Below are 19,818 nucleotides of genomic sequence, written 5' to 3'. Positions count from 1 at the left end.
TATGGATCAAAATACAACAACATTACCTCGATTCGTTAACACTTCACCTAAGCTACAAGGCAAATACTTTTTAAAGACACATCTATGTGGAGTGTTAGTGAGCGGATTTAAGTTTTTTGCAGACATATGGATTGATTCCTTGCATCTACACGATAGCAATCAAGTTGTAACATCCGTTATGAAGGCAATTCACAATGTACATGCAGAAAAAGGTCGCCTACCAGCAACTTTGAGAGTACAAGCAGACAATTGCGGACGAGAGAATAAGAATGTACTCTTCTTTGCATTTTGCTCAATGCTAATCGCTCATAGAATCTTCAATGAGATTGAAGTTGGGTTTTTGTTGGTTGGGCACACACATGAGGATATCGATCAGGTATTTAGCACAGTTTCAAGAGAACTAAAACACAAGGACATGGAGACAATGGATGACTTGATAAGAAAATGTGGGAGGCAAGTTGGTGGCCATAAGGAAGGAACAATATGCTCAATGGTTGAGAGGATGTATGATTGGAAGAGCTTTATTCTACCTTTCATACAAAAAGGTGGTGATGCCCTGATAGGTCATAGCGCTCCACACTATTTTCGATTTTTCTCAAAGGATGAAAAACCAGTGATGCAATGGCAACACTATTCTCTTGATACAAAATGGGAACCTGAAGAACCTTACTCTCTCTTAACTTCAATCCCAAGCAAAGAAATGCATCCAACATGGGCTCCTATAAAAGAATTCAGCGAGAAATCCAAAGGTGAAATAGAAGGCTTAAAAGCTTTTATTGCATACAAAGAGGAAATGCTCCGGAGATTTCCTAATTGGAAGCCCTCTTGGAAGGAACACACTACTGTTGTAATTAGCAAGACCTACCAATTGATAAAAGACCTTGCAAAAATGTGAGAAGATGATATTAACATAGAACAGCCTTTATTTTGGCCAAATGTTGGTAATGACTTGCATCCAACATGTGGTCTCTTTGAAAATGAGTTTGAATCATTGCTCCCACGTCCATATTGTGGACCCAAGAAGAGAGAGTTTATGCCACAAATAGACATAGATGTCCACTGTTTTGTTGCAGTTCGACCATCAGATGATGAACATGAGAACGTGAAGTTTTGGGTTGCGAAAGTAGTTGACGTGAGCATGGATGATCGGGGGAGAGCTACAACATTTACAGCAGTATGGTATGAGCCAAGGGGCAGGAAGGAGAACCAAGATAATAGTACATTGTATAGTAGTTGTCTGAAAAAGGAATGGGTCCCAAACCATGAAGCAATTTCAAGACTTTCCACAGAGACAGTCATAGTATCCTGGAAATCAAGGTCAAAGAAAACAAAGAAGCACATGGGGTATGATGTAGAAGACAAAATAAAATTACCGCAACCAATTATTACGCACATTACAGAGTTCATAAAGATGCTCGCTCGGGAGGAAGTAGAAGGAGATAGCGCAAATGAAGAATGCCCATGATAACACCATTCAAATATCGAGAAAGAGTGAAGATGGTGGTGGTTGTCAGATGAGAGTGAATGAAGATGGCACCCAAGTGACAAGTGACGACAGAAAGGACATTTTGAACAAGCAAATGTTTGGATCGCTCATTTCTATGATCATGATAGAAAAGGACATTCAAACAAGCAAATGTTTGGATCACCCATTTGTAAAGGAAAAATTAAATTATTGAAAAGGCCAGAGGAGATCCTTTGTACAAAGACTCATCCAGAGCAATATTTGTTGTAAAACTTATGACATGAAAATGTAAAATTGCAAGCATAGCTATTGCTATTTTTTGGAGTACAAAAGAGGCTTCCATCATGTCTCATGTCTATATAAACCTTTTAATTTCTTGAATATTCAAGAGTGTTATAGTTTTCTGCATTGAAAGTAAAAAGAGTCTTATAGGTCTCTTATGTATACATTTTTAAAATGTTGTGAATCGTCAATAGCATGGTTTTTCATGGAAAGAGTTTGTAGTACGGAGGCAATGGAGTAGAAAGAGCCTTCGCACCCTGCATATGGAATCGCTCCAAAACTTTCCCAATGTATTCCTTTTGAGACAGGTAAAGCAATCGCCTTTGTCTATCTCTCTGAATACGCATGCCAAGAATATGGCTCGCAATGCCCAAATACTTCATCTCAAATGCCTTATGTAGTTCAGTTTTCAAGGCATTCAACGACTGCTTACATGTTCCGGCTAGAAGCATGTCATCTGCATAGATGAGCAAAATAAGAAGGCTACCATCTTCGGCCTTGTTTACATAGAAACAGTGATCCTCTTCACTCCTGCCAAAGCCCTGCTTTCTCATGAATGCATCAAACTTGTGATACCACTCCCTCGGAGCTTGTTTCAAGCCATATAAGCTCTTCTTGAGCTTACATACATGATGAGGTTTCCCTTTGTCAACGAACCCCTTTGGCTGCTGCATGTATATCTCCTCATGGAGATCACCATGAAGAAACGCGGTCTTCACATCCATCTGATACAACTCCAAGTCATCTCTAGCAACCAAAGCTAAAAGAGTCCGCAAGGTAGTCATCTTGGCTACGGGAGAAAAAACCTCATCAAAATCAATCCCATGTTCTTGCTTGAAACCTTTTGCCACAAGCCTGGCCTTGTACTTTAGTGAAGTGTCAGCCGGTGTAAACTTTTGCTTATACACCCACTTGCATGGCAAGACTTTATGCCCATCCGGCAAAGGCACTAAATCCCATGTGCCATTCTTCTTGAGAGATGCCATCTCGCTCTTCATGGCCAACTCCCACTTAATCTTATCTGCCCTCTACATAGCCTCTTTGTAGCATGAAGGCTCACCACAATCAGTCACCATAAGATAGTTCAAACCAGGCTGAAATCTATCAGGAGGATGTGACAGCCGAGTACTCCTCCTCAGCTGAGGGGCGGGCTGCTCATGTGAGGCTTGTTGCCCATCAAAACACGGATGTTCTACATCGTTATATGGCTGACATTGTGGTACATGTGGACCTGTGGGTGGCTGATCGACCTGACCACCATCCAATACATTTTTGGGCTGAACTGGAGATTGTACTATCTCCTCATGCACTTGCCTAACTGGCCGTCCAATGTATGTATCCTCAAATATGGTGCGTCTCACCACTTCTGGTCTATCAGCTGATCTTTTTGGCATAGAATGCTCTTTGAAGACAACGTCATTGCTGCGTACTATTTTATGATGGCTAGGATCCCAAAGTCTATATCCCATCTCTCCCTCCTCACCATAACCAAGAAATATGCATTTCTGTGCTTTTGGATCTAACTTGTTGCAATCCTCTCTGCGTATGTGCACGTATGCATCACGACCAAACACATGCAAGTGTTTATAAGACGAAGGCTTGCCTATCCACATTTCTTCAGGCACCTTGTAATCCAAAGCACGATGAGGGGAACGGTTGATTAAATGTATAGCAGTTTTTACTACCTCAGCCCAAAACCCATGAGATAAGGCAGCATGTGACAACATTGAACGGACTCTATCCTATATAGTCCTGTTTAACCTCTCAGCAACACCATTTTGTGATGGGTTGTGAGGTGGAGGGAGTTCCCTTTTGATACCTTTCAAAGCTAAGAAGTTATCAAACTCTTTCGACACATACTCACCTCCATTGTCAGATCTAAGACATTTCAATGACCTGCCTGTTTGATTTTCTACATATGCAAGCCATATCTTGAAAGTCTGAAACACATCATCTTTCTGACGCATAGGATACACCCATGCCTTTCGTGTAGCATCATCAATAAAAGACACAAAATACTTGCCACCACCCAAAGAAAGCTGTGGCATCATACACACATCTGTATGTACCAAATCTAACGGCAAGAGCTTACGCATAAGCTTCTTTTGGTGAGGTAATTGAACTTGCTTCCCATAAATGCAATGTTCACAACCAGCAAATTCAGAGCCACTAAACACAGGCAAGTAGCCACAATGAGATAAGATTTCAATTCCTTTCTTGCTCATATGCCCCAACCGGCAATGCCACAACACACCTGTTGGCAGCTCTGTGGTAGCATGAGTTGAACTACATGAAACAGTACAAGAAAGAGGGTATAGAGAATCAACCAATGATCCCTTTGTCATGACCAAGGATCCTTTACATATTTTCCATTTCCCATGCCCAAAAGAGAGTACATGACCACTCAAGTCACGCTGACTTACACTGATGAGATTCTTCTTTAGCTCAGGTACATGCCTTACATCATGAAGTGTAAAAATGCGTCCATGACCAACCTAGAGATCAATATCACCAATGCCTGCAATGCGTAGCTCATGATCATCTCCAAGAAAAACCGGTCCCATGTCACCTGCCATGTATGTCATGAACCACTCACGATGTGGAGTGACATGAAACGAAGCTCCCGAGTCAATGAGCCAAGTATGCATAGTAGTGCCCATGCTAGCTAGCAAGTGCTGGTCATCATGAGAAGACATATAAAGTATCTCCTGTTCTGCTACATACTCATCCACTATGTTATCAATCTCCTCAATGGTAATACCACCTTGGCGTGTCACACCTCTATCATGAGAACCTGGAGAAGTGTACGAAAGAGCATTTGCTTCAACTTTGCCCTTCCCTTTGTCCTTGTTTTTGTCATCATCCTCTTTCTTATCCTTTGACTCCACTTTGCCTGCCTTTTTGTCAGCTTATGACATTGACTCTTATAATGCCATTTTTTCTCACAGTAAAAGCACACAATGTCCTTTTTAGATCTAGATTTGCTTCTAGACTTGCCTCTTTTGTCTTTATCTCTGTCATGTTTCTACCTCTGACATTCATAGCACTAGAGGCTTTGGAAACTGCTCTATTCTGCCTATTCATGTCCTCCTGCATGATGGCACCCTCTACATCAGCATAGACCTGCAAATGATGAGAGTTGCTAGTGGCTGTGACAAATGTATCCCAACTGGGAGGCAAACTGACCAAGAGTAGAGTAATGATGAATTAACCTCATCATCCAAATTCAGCCCATGCTGAATAACATGACTGAAAGTCTTATTAAACTCATTCAAATGAGTCAATACAGATTGCCCTTCTCTCATTTGCAATTGCACAAGCTTCTTCAACCAAAAAACTTTGCTAGAAGCGCTTTGCTGTGCATACAATGTCACTAATCTCTGCCATGCATCCCATGCAGTGTTCTCATTCCGAATGCTCATAACAATGTCATCGCAACATGTCAACATAATAGTGGCTTTAGCAAGTGTGTTTAGCCTCCACCATTCAGCATCTGTCATAGACGTAGGCTTCCTGCCTTGCTCTTGAATGGGAACATATTGCTCCTTGAGATACAGTATGTTCATGCATTGTGTCTGCCACACATCAAAGTTGCTAGTTCCCTCTAGCTTTTTAATGTTCATCATAGATGACGAATCTGCCATAATGTCCAAGCCACAACAGGGGATGCAATGATTAGCATTTTACAGGATTCATATGTGCCAAAACTGATAATTGCAAACATGGAAAAAACAATAGATTTCAGACGCTGTGTTTGGTGACAACGAGCGAATTGATCGATGTATTGAGAAGCTTAACAAGTTAAGCTTTCAACACCAATTTCGAATGAAGAAAGATCAAGAAGGCACGACGTTGTTGTGGGGGAAGTTCTATTCCACTTCACCGACTTGGGTTCCAGTCAAAGGATTGAAGTTCTTGAAGTGTGTTCCAGAGCATGAGTTGTATGTGGCACCCTTACAACCTTCACAATAAGTGAGGGAGTTGCAATGAGCCATGAAGGAGGGGAGAGATGTAAACCCTATAAGTTCAATCAATGAGATTAGAGAAACAATCCAGCATGCTGCAACAACGTATTTTGAAGATGTGTGTGGACATGGTGGAATCCATTCTTTGCATCCCAAATACTTATCAATCACCTACTAAATGACCCCCAAGATGTGTCAGATTGTAGTTGGCCACAATGCATTGAACAAGATTTTGTAAATGCACATATGAATGCTTCGTCAAGTGCACATTTACATGCACCTTCAAAGAAGAACTATCTTGGGGAGGAGAGAGAAATGTACCTTGGAGCAAGAAAGTCCAAAAAAGCCAGGGAAAGGGTTCAAGAAATGTGGAGTGGTAGCATCGACGAGGACGTGGCAGTGGGTATGATGGTTGCTGTGTTAGCAATAGATGATCCTAGTGGATTTCCTTTTTGGATTGCTAAAGTTGTGAAAGTCAAAAAGGAAGGTTCAAACACCAAGTCAATAGAGGTGCATTGGTTTTTCACTAAGTCCATGGATGCTCTCATGGGTCGATATAATCCCAGAGATGGTGGTAACAAGGAAGCATGGCCAAAAAGGGAAGAGGGCGACAAAGAATTGTCCAAGAATTGATACTCTACAATTAGATGAGGTAGATATTTTGGTATATGCATTTCAATTAACACAAGCTGGGCATTTGCCAAAGGAGACACAATACATAATATCCCAAAAAATTCCAAAGACATTAATCGGATGTAGTGAACAAATGGAAGGCAAGACACACCATGCAAAAAAGAGGTTGGGAGCTAAACTTGCCTAGGTTGAATCATAGAATGTTCTAGTGGACAGCCTAGAGGAGGAAGGATCTTCAACTTCTACCACACAAAGCTTAGGCTCTAGTGCATTTGAAGGTGTAGGATCAGAGGATGAGTACTGTTCTTTGTAGGATCGGTGGCATGTATGCTTGTGCAACAATGTGATTTGTACCTTTTTAGGATTTTGAAATGTGTTATGCCATGGTCCTTTTATGTGCATTGGATGCATAGGCCCTTATTATATTGGTTTAAAAAAATTAATGTATTTTTTGCAATTTTGGTATTCCAAGTGTAGGTGTTTGTGCCCATTTTCCAAAAAAACTTTATCGGCAAAATTTCATAAAAGCATGGTTTTTATGTGTTTTTCAAAAACCGTTGTGCAAAAAAGCCATCTTTTTCAAATAAATGTAAAATTCACATGAAAAAGAGGGAATCTTTCAAAGATTCCCCTAGAGTTCTCTTTTTGAGGTTACAATTCTCGAATTGGATGTTACACTGTTCTTGTAGGCTTGATATCTTTATAGATCTTGTAATCCGATCGGGAGAAAGAATTGAGAAACATTATACCCAGTGCCTGTATCTCTAGAATACTCCAAGTGGAATTAGAATAGTCCTCTACTACATTCATTGAGGTGAATGAGGTGATCACTGAGAGTTGCGAGGGGAGTAACGGGCCAAAATCAAAGGGTGCGAAGAGACTTGCTTGGGCATGGATCTAGAATAGGAGGGAGTTGAGATCTAAGCCAAGTTTGAGAGTGGTTCGAGCAACATTGATGGCTGGAGTCTCTAGCTCACAGATCCTAGGATATAATAGATGAGGAGCAATTGCTACTCATTAAGCCTGCTCCTTCCCACTTGCTTCTCGACCCCTCCAAATTCATGTATGGCTAGTGCTTCATCCACCATCAAAACACGTTCATGACGTTGCCTTTTGTATGGGAAGCATTCCTGGGAGATCAAGCAAGGAAGGTGAAGCTAGAGTGCCTTGAGAAGTCTACGTATCAAAAAGCTTGTGCAATGTATGATGGGCTACAATAGTAGGATGAAAAGGCATGGCTAAATGGGTCTCAACCCTCAACATGAAAAGGAGGAATGACACTAATGGGAGAGGCATGTATCTATTGGGGCGACCATGACATTGGATGCAAATCTCGCTACAGACTGAGTCTAGAAGGTGATTCTGGGGATGCCATAGTTGTTGGCGAAGTCCTACGCATAGTCGAGATGCATATCCAAGATGCTCACACATCCTAGGATATAACAGATGAGGAGCAGTTGTTGCTCATTATGCCTCCTCCTTCCCACTTGCTTCTCGACCCCTCCAAATTCATGTATGGCTAGTGTTTCATCCACCACTGAAACACGTTCATGACGCTACCTTTTGTAAGGGAATCATTCCTGGGAAATCAGGCAAGGAAGGTGAAGCTAGAGAGCCTTGAGAAGTCTACGTCTTGCGCAATGTATGATGGGCTACAATAGCAGGATGAAAAGGCATGGCTAAACGGGTCTCAACCCTCAACATGAAAAGGAGTAATGACACTAATGGGAGAGGCGTGTAACTATTGGCGACCATGACACTGGATGCAAAGCTCGCTACAGACTAAGTCTAGAAAAAGGTGATTCTGGGGATGCCATAGTTGTTGGCGAAGTCCTACGCATAGTCGAGATGCATATCCAAGATGAGGCAAGTCACAGGAGGTTGCTATGCTACAAAACTCTACCAAACACTAGCTTATTCAAGGAAATCATGTCTGTGATCCGCTCTGCCCCACTGGGGAGGTGGCTTGCTGCTACTATTCTCCTCCTCTAGGAGGCCATTGCCAAGGCTAGCTAGCCAAATTTTGAGGCCAGGAATGACCCTTTTCGAGAGAATGAACCTTCATAGCAACCTTAGGCTGGAGCTTGAATGGCTTAGAATTTCATTCTGCAAGCTCGAAGTAAGGGAATATCATACTTCTAATTGAAGGCGATGAGTCATCAGATGCTGCCACAAAGTAAGGAACCCCAGCTTTCATAGAGGTATATCCCCTCTCCCTAGCTACCTTGCTTTCTGGAGCTCTCCGAAACTTGTTCGTCTAGTTGGATGAGACTCTTAATAGTCGCAAAGAAGACAACGAGATCTATAATTCAACCAAGCAGCTGAGCAATTTAGGCCGATTGATTCTTCACATCCACAAAGAAGACAACGATGTCTATAATTCAAGCAAGTAGCTCAACAATTCGAAGGGTTGAAAAATTGATTCTTGGAAAGCAGATGTCCAAAGAGACAATGAAATAGAGTGCTAATTGAGTTTGTACGTTGCCAAGATTAATGGTGTGAGGGTAAGCATGACACGAAGCTTATTAAACCACTTCAAGGCACAAGATTCTTACTAGGAAATGATCATAGCACCCGCCTTGCGGTGCTCTGGTGAAATGATTACAACTTGGAAGCATGCGAATGGAGGCAAGGCTTGGAGATCTCAACCTAGAATTGAATTATAGCCACATTGGAGGGGGCCTGAAAAGCAAGCACATACAAGCCAAAAAAGTCAAAAAGCACATACAAGTCAAACAAAGTGAATGAACTTCATACTTGGCCTACCTGAAAGAAATGGATAGGGCTGACAAAGTAAATGATATTCAAAAGGCAAACACATATAAATTGATAATAGTATCACATTTTAAACTTGCAATATATATAATGCATCATGTGGATGTTGACAAGTACCATCCAATATTGTCCTCAATTAGAGACATAGATTATGGTGGATGAGAAATTGATGGCACAGGCAGGATAGGCAATCAACCAAGCAATCAAGAGCTGCCACATCTGTGTGAACCTGCTATTGGACCATGTGCCCATATTTTTTATAAGGTCATGCCAACTCCCGGCAACCATGTACCCCTAATCTCTGGCACACATGTGCCTGATCTATTTGTCCCCTGACAGGAAATAAGAATGCTGCTTGCGTGACACCAAGGCCCTTGGGTAAAGTCCACACAGGGTTAAACCACCATGGTAGAAGTTTGGGAGGGATAGTAATGATATTCTCGTCGTCTAGTAAGACTTTCCCGGTGCTCGAGAAGACTGGGAGGGAGCTGCTTTGAGCCTCGAGCCTCGAGCCTTCCTGCACATGTGCGACCCCTCCTGCTCTGATGTAGAAGGTCGTTGGTCGAAGCTTGTGCATGGAGGTGTGCATTTCTTCTTTACGGGACGTCTCTGCATGATCTGCGGGACTTTCTGGTGTATGAGTGCGACACCTCGCCCGATTGCTATGGTGCTAGATATCTGGGTAAGGGGTTTTTTCTGTTGCGCTGTGTGTTCGGGAAAGTCAGGGACTCGCTTCTCACTCGGTCTCTCAGACATTTTGCGAGAGACTGCCTGGATCGGGCTGCTAAATCTCAAGATAATGGCCCAAAGGATGCATCTGATGATGATCTGGTGGAGATCGAGGTCCCGCTGGTGGGTGAACCACAAATTCGCAAGCAGTGCTCTCTGGGAAGTAGCGCAGCCCAACATGCAGAGGGACCGAAGGGCTCCTAGGGGAGGGTACCCCCTCCTGCTCACCCCCCCCCCCCCCAAACGAGGGCCAAGATCGTGAGGAAGCGAACGACTGGCAAGTGGTTTGCAAAAAAGGTAAGGCGCATTTGGTGGCTTCCCAAGGCTCGGCACAGAAGGCGCAAATGGTTTCAACAGGGACTGATGGCTTGCAGCACGATGTTAGCAGGGAAGTTGAGATCATCCGGGCGGATGAGCCCGTCCCAAGATGAAGAACTGCCAGAGGCAAACCACAGAAAGTGCATTCTGGACGAACAGGCCCACAATGTCCAACGACAAGATGACAGAGCTACGATCAACCGCCAACCGAAGGGGCTCCCAAAATGCCTGAAGAATCTAGCTAGGAACGCGGATAAGGGTGGTAAAGAGAATAGGTTCAATGCTTACAAGATCTTTGGTCAATAATGGCAGCAGGTCTGCCACACTGTGCAAACTGTCTGTGGTTTCGTGGAATGTAAGAGGCCTGTGCAGCAAGACGAAGCAGAAAGCCTTTGCCTCGGTGTTGAAGAGGTGGAACACAGAAGTCACTCTCCTTCAAGAGATCAAGACAGGTTCTGATAATAGTCTGTGGATGGCTCTAAATTTACAAGGATATTCCTCTTTAATCAACTGCCCATGCAGAGGTAGGGGCGGGGTCACCATTTTGTTTTGACCTTCAATCGTGTTTGCTGAGATCTGTTGCGAGCGATGATATGGGTTCCCTGCTAGCTGTGGAGGTCTCCTACAAGGGGCTCATCTTCAAGTTAGCCAATATCTATTCCCTGAATGTCTCTACTGAGAGGGTGGAGCTATGGAATCTGCTGGGAGAAAAGCTGTTAGGGGAGAGGTGGTTGTTGGGGGGGACTGGAACATGGTGGATTGCCCAAAAGATAGATCGGTGTAGTCTGAGTGGGAACCTCAGAGGTGAGGCTGAAGATTGGGACTCTTTGGTATTGAACAAAGGCCTGGTCGATTGCAGGGAGTTAGACCCGGATGCTCTCTCCGGGTTCACTTGGTACAACAAAAGGAAAGGAGAGGAGTTCCGTGCCGATAGACTCCATAGGTTCTATGTTTCCGAGGAGGCCTAGTGGATGTGCGCCCCAATGTCCGGTAGATGGCACGCGCATTCAGGTCTCTCCAGCCACATTCCTGTGGAATGGAGCTTTTCCTTACCCGGTGCTATCGGACCGTCATCTGGAGTGCCCTTAAAGTTGGATAAATGGTTACTGGCTTCTGATTGGTTTTGTGCGGAGGTGAGTCGAACCTGGAAGTCTGACACTGAGGGGACCCAAGACCCTATGCGCAAGTGGGATCTGGCCATCACAGCCATTATGCAGGTGGCTAAAGAGTGTGATAAGCAGAAAAGAGGGTGGGTCCATACTGTGACTAGGCAGGTCAGTGCGTGTTGGGAAAGCTTGAAGAGAGCAGTTGACGAGAGACCGACAAACCCCTACCTAGCTACTTTCATGTTTGAGGCCGAAGAGGTCTTAAGAAAGGTCGAGCTGGAGAGGGCAGAAAAGGCCGGACTTTAAAGCAGGCTGACCTGGTTGCAACATGGTGACTGCTCCTCCAAAATCTTTTTCCAGGCAGTTAAGAAAAAGCAGACCAGGGAAAGCATTGATAGAGTCGTGGATAAAGAAGGCAACCTTGTCTCACTGAGTATTGGCACATCGCACAAATATTCATCCGGGAGCTGTCCAGTATAGTGGGGGAACAGGCCAGTCCTGGCAGCGTAGGTCTCAAGAGTTCCTAAGCCAAGTGAATCCTCAGCTGTTGGGTGTTGATAGGGCTAGTTTAAGCAGACCGTTCTCGGTGGAGGAGCTAAAGGAAACTTTGGACTGTCTTGAAAATGAGGAGTCACCTGGCCCCGATGGCTTGCCGGGCTGAAATTTTTCAGGCCTTCTGGGAAGTGATTAAACTAGATTATACAGCCATGGTTCAGCAGGCTGTCCGTTGTGGCTTCCTCTCCATTGATGTAAATGTGGGCTTAGTAAAGCTCTTTCCCCAAAAACTATCCAGGCTCCGAGTGGGTGATTGGCGCCCCATCACCCTGCTGAATACTTCTCACAAGATCTTGGCTAAGGCCATAGCCCTCAGAATAAGGGACATTTGCTCGAGAGTGGTAGACAGGGAGCAGAACGGGTTCATTAAGGGGAGAGAGATATTTGAGAACATCTTGAATGTCTCCACAGGATTAGACTACACACAACAGACGGGGAACAAGACTTTGTTCCTTGGCTTCGATTTCGACAAGGCATATGACCGTATGAGGTGGGACTTGATGCTGTGTCCTGAGAAAGCTTGGGTTCGGAACAGTGTTCTGTGGTTTTTTGCAGACCCTGTTTGGTAATGCCTCTTCTGTGATGTGCTTGAATGGAGGAGCTATAGGGAGATACGACTTACACAGGTCCCTCAGGCAAGGGTGCCCACTGGCACCTCTTTTGTATGCGCTCTGCACTGTGCCTCTAATCAGAGGTTAAGGCCAAACTGGAGTTTGGCCTTATCAAAGGCCTATGCCTCCCTTCGGGTGCCCAAATGTGTACCCAATTTTTTGCTGACAACATGATTTCCCTCATCACAGAGGAAGAATCTTCTTTGTCTACCCTAGAAGGGGTGCTAGATCAGTTCTGTGGAGTATCGGGATCTCAATGCAGTTGGCCAAAAACGTTCTTACTGAAATCTCACCCTGATGCACCCCCTAGCTGGCTGGAGGATTTTAAAGGGGAGTCAATTCCGCGGGTTGTAGTAACCAGATACTTGGGGGGCCCTCTTGGCTTGGGTCTCACGCTCAGGCAGAGATTTTTGTGGTTCCTCGACAAGATCAAACTGAAAATCAAAGCCTGGGGCAGTCTTGTCCTGAGCTGGAAGTTCTGAAGCATATCCTATTGGCCTCAACCACTTACCTTGCCTCTATCTGGCGTTTCAACAAAACACAATGGGCCATGCTAGAGAGGTTCTTCCATGCCTTTCTCTGGGCAGAAAGCAATGGCAGACGTCGCTGGCACTATATTCCCTGGGATGCACTGAAGGTAATGAAATTGGGAGGCGGTCTAGGGTTGCCTGATGCCAAAAAGAACACCGCCCTGCTCTCCAAATGGCTCCCTCGTGCGTTTGAATGTGCAGCACCATGGGTGGAAATTGTCAAATGGTTCGCCGAACACAGCTTGAGCAGCACCAAAGGCAATTGGACCGGACTGTCACTGGAAGTGTCTGGGATTACAGGTGAGCCCGCTGGAAAGCCCTAGCTGTGGTGACCACAGAATATGATCTTAGTGATTGGGAGAGTGAGTTGACCTACGACGTACTGTCTAGCCTTCCAGAGGGTTGGCCCATGAATACCATCTCCTTTGAGTCCTGGAAAGTAAATCAATGGTGTGTCAGCTTGGTGAATTTGAGGAGGGTGTCTGCTAAGTCGATGTACAGAGAGCTTATGATGGGTAAAACTATGGTTCTGCACCTTAACAGCAAATGGAGACTGAGGAGATCTTATAAGTGGTGGCGGTTGAAAGCCAAGCTGCTGTGGTAAGGGAATACTTTCGGCAAACTATCCTTACTCCCGTGGAAAATTATGCACCAATGGATCCCACTCAGAACTCGTCTGGCTATATGGAAGGTGGTGGATACAGTGTGCCCCCTCTGCGGCTGGCACTCGGAGGATGTGCGCCATCTCTTCTGGTCCTGCCTCATGGTCAAAGGTATCTAGCTGCGTGTTGCTCGTGCTATCTGTCAGGTGGGACTGTTTAGTAGATTTAGTATTCACACGCGTTGAAGACTAGCCCTTCTAGGCGACACAGAGTCTCTCCCCTCTACGCCGGCGGCTTGCTGGCTGTTCATCCGGGCTGCAATTTTACTGAGCATCTGATCTATTCGGAATGAGGTAGTGCTAGGCAAAAGGATTAACTGGTCATACAGAGAGTCTGTGTTGGTTGCTAGTGCCAAATTAACCATGGCAGACCTTGGGTCGCTCCTTAGTATGTCAGATTCGCTTGTAATCTAGGCTCTTCTAGATATTCATAGGCTGCTGTAGTGTGTGTTGGCTACTTGGTAGCGTAGGTCGTGAGCAGTATGCTCTGTCAATCGGCCACCCTTTTTTGTATCCTGTTTTCTCTTAATACAAGCCGGCATTTTGTTTGTTTGTTTGTTTGTTTTTTTATAATGATATTGTCGTAGCACTTACAAGCACTCCTACACAAATTTCTCTAAGAACAACTATCCCTCATCAATTTGCTCCGGTGCTAAGGCACTATTGGGCTACCCACATAGTGCACAAAGATGCCATTGGCATTACCATAGATGCACGCTAAATGATTTGTGGTTAAATAAACTTCCTTGTCATTGTACTAAGCGATGCAAACGCTATCATGCCAAACAAAATCAACTCTTGCAAGTCTACGAAGGTGCTCACACATCCTAAGAATGCCTTCATGGTTTTCAAATGGTCTACGGATTTGCGGGCATAAGACATGGGATCATACTTGTCCTTCTTACTTGTCCCTGCTCGTGCATGAATAGTTTAATGCAGAGTACATGGGCTAGCCCCAAGTTGTCAAAATGGCTATGTATTGCAGTCCCTAGTGTTAATCGACCAAGGAAACCTCTCTCCTTTTTATGGTTTCTCGGCAGTCAATAAGTTGGAGGTGTGGTGGAGGCTTAACTTGCAAACTTTCAACAAAACAAGCTCTGAGCAAGGCAGTGGATTTTGAACCTCATCGTGTGTGCCAAAAGCACATGCTCTTACGACACCTAGAGACTTGAACATGGAGCATGAATCATGACACATTTGTGGGAATGAGAGATCATACATACTTGAAGCGGTTATTTACCTTAATTATGAGTGAAGCTTCCGTTAGTCATCGTACTTATCTTTTGGTAAAGCTGTGAAAAAATGTCCTTCGTCAATGCATATGCTTGCAACCCAAACGAAGGGTGAAAGCCATGGCATAGGTTTTGTTCATGAGATAATGGGAATTCTCACTCGTTCAATTATCGGCCCTGATCAACATCAATGGATTACAAACTAAGGAATTGAATTGGTTGGGCTGTGTAGTAAAAATTGTGATCGTTGACAAACATGCATTCTTTCTTCCATGCCCAGCTTCATGGATTTTGTGAGCGTGATTTGAGGCTGAATGGGGTGATGAATTACTGTTGTTCCATATTAAGATACTCAAATTTTAGCATTAACAATGCCATTAACCAATCGGTCAGCACGATGCTCTCAGTAACTGCTGCGATAGGGGGCCTCTTAGTGCTTCTGATCTTCATTTTGGCAACATATTTGTTTTTTTCAAAGGCCTTTCCAAATTCCATGTTTAGAGCACCCCACAAACACAAGATTTTACTCTTCCCCTTCAAACTTCACCAAAACGTTTTTCTTTTTGGCCGCCTTAGTGATGATTTGGTCTTCAAAAGGAAATTTCTTTTTTTTAAGTTTTTTGGGTTATTCGAACTTCCCATTGGTTGCTCCAAACCTTGACAAAGAGAATTGATGATTTGGGGTCCCTTTATGACTTTTGGGCCATTCACATTTACTGCTCTCTCCACACTCCTAATCTCCTTCTTGCTTTTCACTTTCATCGTCCGTTCCTGAATTTGGGGCCTCCAATTTAATGCTCACTCTATGCATTTCACTTTAGGCAGGGGCGGTCCTGATGAATGATAAATATATCATTCACCTTGTTCATTCATTCATTGGCAACAACTATTCACATCATCGTGTATTCAAGTAAGCACCCTCTGTCTCCCGCTATTTTATGTGCTGCAGAGGTAATTTGCTCTCTTGGAAGTTTAGGTAGGTTTCCAAGCTCTACAAGAAAGCTTCCACTCCATGATTGTTGTTTATATGGTTGCTTGTGGGTAATAGTTGGCAAATTGCATACATTGTGATGCTACCATCGAAGAAGCTTCATACGATACAACTTTTCTCATTGAAAAGATTTTCTTTTTCACTCAGACACAAACGTATCACAGTGTAGGATTTCAAACTCGTTGAACCCATCATAGGTCGTTGTAAATTTGTTTATAATAATCATGTCAAGTAGAACAGCACAAGCATTACACTACTTCGTATTGCTGCAGAGTTATCTAGCAAGTTGGTTTGAAATCAAGTCATTAGTTGACGTTCCTGTAACTTGGTTCCATTGCTATTTCCATTCCTAGGAGCCCCATTACGCACCCAAAAGAGCCAACTCCAAGGGATTTTCTTCCAAAGCTGCTGCATGTGAGGTTGAAGACAACCGAGTAGGCCTTTGTGAATTTCTGGGCACCTCGAAAGCCCTTGCGTACCTATTCATAGCTTCCCATTCCTCATTCTCTGTGTCATGGATTATTGCTTTTTTTAAAAACACGTGGACAGTTTTCTAAATGTTGCTATCAGTGTGCATGCTCTGCATACCAACCTCATCTCGTCTTCCTCGCTTCTATTCATGACGTAAGACAAGAAAACTCCTACATAAAAATGGCTATCCCTTTGTCAACATCCGTAAGGCATCCATACAGGACAATACAATATAGGCCTGCTTCGTGCATCTGATACAGGTTGGCGATGTGGAGTCCTTGGGGGAGCTGAACGAGAGTTCAAAGATGATGCAAAAGGGCATTTAGCAAGAGCCAGTTTGAATGCAACACAGCCACCTTGTAGGCCAGTGAAGATCAAATGGGGATGTGGTTGACATGAGGAGGCGCTTGGCTGTAGTTTAAAGGGATGGTGATGGAGGGAGCGGATGAGCAATGGAGCAAAGTACAGAGGAGAGTGGAGGGAGTGGATGAGCACAAAGTAAGTGAGGAGGGCACTTAAAGTGGAGTAGACAAGTAATGAAGTAGCCAAGTAGCAAAGTGGCAAAGTAGAGAGAAGAGTGAAGTGAGGAGAGTGGCGGACAAGTAATCCGAATAATCATGGAAGCTCAATAGGATGGCAAATGTCCAATTTACTGCACGTTTTACTGACAATTTACTTGACCACTCTACTTAAGCCACCGCGGTGCTCCCGCGGTGACTAGTAATTTATTGCACTGAACTTAATCGCATGCAAGTAAGTCCTGGTAATTTACTTAATCGCATGCAAATGACTGGTAATTTACTGCACTAGCATGCAAGCCCAGTGGTGGTCGTCCTTCAATCGATCAAAATTTGAGCCTCCTTTTAACTTGACATGCCACCGATCACTTAATCAAAGCCCTTCATGAATAGCAATTTGAAATACATTCACTTGCTACTTACTTCACCAATCTACTTAAGCCACCAATGGCCACTGGTAATATACTGCACCGCATGCAAGCCACTGAATGAGATCATGACTGGTAATTAAAATTTGACAGCATGCATCATCAACCACTGGTATTATTAATGAGCCACCACGTTGGGTATTGCACTCATGGTGTCGTCCAAATCATCATGACTGGTAATTAACGGCACTCTAATCACATGCATCATGGGACTAGTATGTATGACCCACCTTTCAATCAAATCAATCAAAATCTTGACTTATAGGCTTCTCCGATTCCATCGCGGTGGTTGGCAATGTACCAAATAATCATGATCCATGTAATTGAGTCTCGGATACCACCATGGTGGCTGGTGTAATCATGATCCACTAATTGAGTCTCGGATACCACTACGGTGGCTGGTGTAATTAGAAGCTCGTGGCAAATTTCCAAACTATGGCTCTCCTCTCAGGGTAGCTAAGCACAAATTTTTTACATCATTGCCAATGGGATACAATGCAATAGGGCAAGCCATGTGATGTGGATCACAATGATCAAGTTGTCAATACTTTGATGCACTTTAGTAGTTAAGTAGGCCATTCTAAAAAATGGATGTGGACGACCACAACATATCCTCCCGCTTGACTAATATAGTGCACCAATTAGTGATCTAAAATGCCTCCTGCATCAATTCAACAACCATTACATCAACAGACCTAACAAAGCACAAATTTATATTAAAAGACAAAAAATTATAAATCAATACATAGGATGCTTACCATCATGGCATTATCTCCTTTAATGATGCAAGCAAGGAAAATTGGTATAAACTCTAAACTTTAGACATGAAAACTTTGGGCATGACAACTTTAGACATATTACCTGAAAACTTTGGACACAAAACCACACAATAAAACCATCAAAAGAAAATCCATCAATGTTTTTAATGTCCTCCAAGTCATGAAGAAAACCTATGCAAATTCCAAAATGCCCAACCTACAATTCATGGATAGCTTGTACTAGTCAAACACATTGTTTGATGTTGCGAGAGCGATAAAATGGACATTTTTCATGCATTTCTCTAGATTCTTGCCTACTATTTCACCATTTCAAGTAAAGTTGAAGGACTATACATTTCGTTTTCCGTGACTAAAAGGTATTCTTGCACATAACTTACAGACAGTCCATTGTCAATTATATCAAAGATTCCACGACTTCCCACTCCTATGTTAAAATAGGCTCTTGTAAAGAAGATAGGCAAGGAAGGTACATAGAAATACATCCATTCCACTTGGGAAGCTTATGTGGACCCTTGACAATACCTTCCATGACTATCTAGTTAGTCAAACTGTAAGATCAAATCATTTGGTGTTCTAGAACACACTAGTCTAAGAGCTCACAATATTGTCAACTTCTATCACTTTCTTCCTGAAGAGCTCACAATATTGCCATCTTCCATGCCTCTACAACACACTGGAGCTCACAATATTGCCAGCTTGTGTCACTTTCTTCCTGACCATGCCTCCAAAACACACGAGCTCACAGCATTGCCACCTTGTGTCATTGTGTTCCAGACCATGCCTATTAGGAAAACAATAGCTGTAGGAGAGGAAAGAGAAGTTGTATCCTATATGAGAGGAAAAAGCAAGAGGGAAAAAGCGCCTGTAGGAGGGCAAATAGTTGCTGTATATTAGAAGGAAAAGTGCTTGTAGGAGGGCAAAGAGCGCTTGTACCAGAAGGAGAAGCGCCTGCAGAAGGGATAGAGCACTTGTAGGATAGGGCAGGTAAGCAAGAGGCCATAGAGTAAGAGAGGGCAGATCAAGAGAGGAAAGAGAAGGCAAAGGTAGAGCATGATGGGATAGAGCAAGAGGAGGCACATAAACAATGACACGTGATGGAGAGAGAAGACCAGCTGTAGGAGGTGCTGCAACCCAAATTTTCAAAAATGGAGGGAGAGAGCACCTGGACCAGAGCAAACTTTGAGGAAAAGAGAGAGAGGGGGCAGGCCTGCAGTAGGCTAGAGGACAAAAGAAATTCGTCCAAAAGGTCCCACAATGGAGGAAGAGGGTAGTTGGATCAAAGCAGAGGAGCAGAGAAAGAGGGGGCAAACCTGCAACACACCTAAGGAGGAGAAATTCGCCCACAAGGGCCCACAAAGACTTAAATGAGATTTGGGGATGATCTGGGGTAGGTGCACATGGGAGGGTGGTCAAGCATGGGTTAAGGGTGGGGAGGATGGTTTGAGTGGTCCCCAATGTAAGAGAAATAGCCAATAGGGGATCTCGGCATGCCTACCATCCCTCCACCTCAACATACCATTGCCCCATAGAAGGGAGCACTCTCATTGGTACACCTCAAATCCCTCTCTAATCCCTTGAAATTAAAAAACACTAATTGGAGGCCCTTTTGAGACCCCATTTCTCCCCTAATGAGGGTCGAGCATGGTGCTATCATGAATAGCATCCAAGAGTCGTCTCACCCAACTACTTTGACTCTGCTAGACGATCTAGGGTTCCCACTCCGACTAGTGCAAAATTTACTTGAGATAGAGACAATCGAGAATACCGAT

Source organism: Dipteris shenzhenensis, chromosome 28 (genome assembly GCF_047967505.1).
Source record: "Dipteris shenzhenensis isolate YYH24624 ecotype China chromosome 28, Dip_SZ_1.0, whole genome shotgun sequence".
Lineage (NCBI taxonomy): Eukaryota > Viridiplantae > Streptophyta > Polypodiopsida > Gleicheniales > Dipteridaceae > Dipteris > Dipteris shenzhenensis.
Note: the sequence above shows the minus strand (reverse complement) of the source record.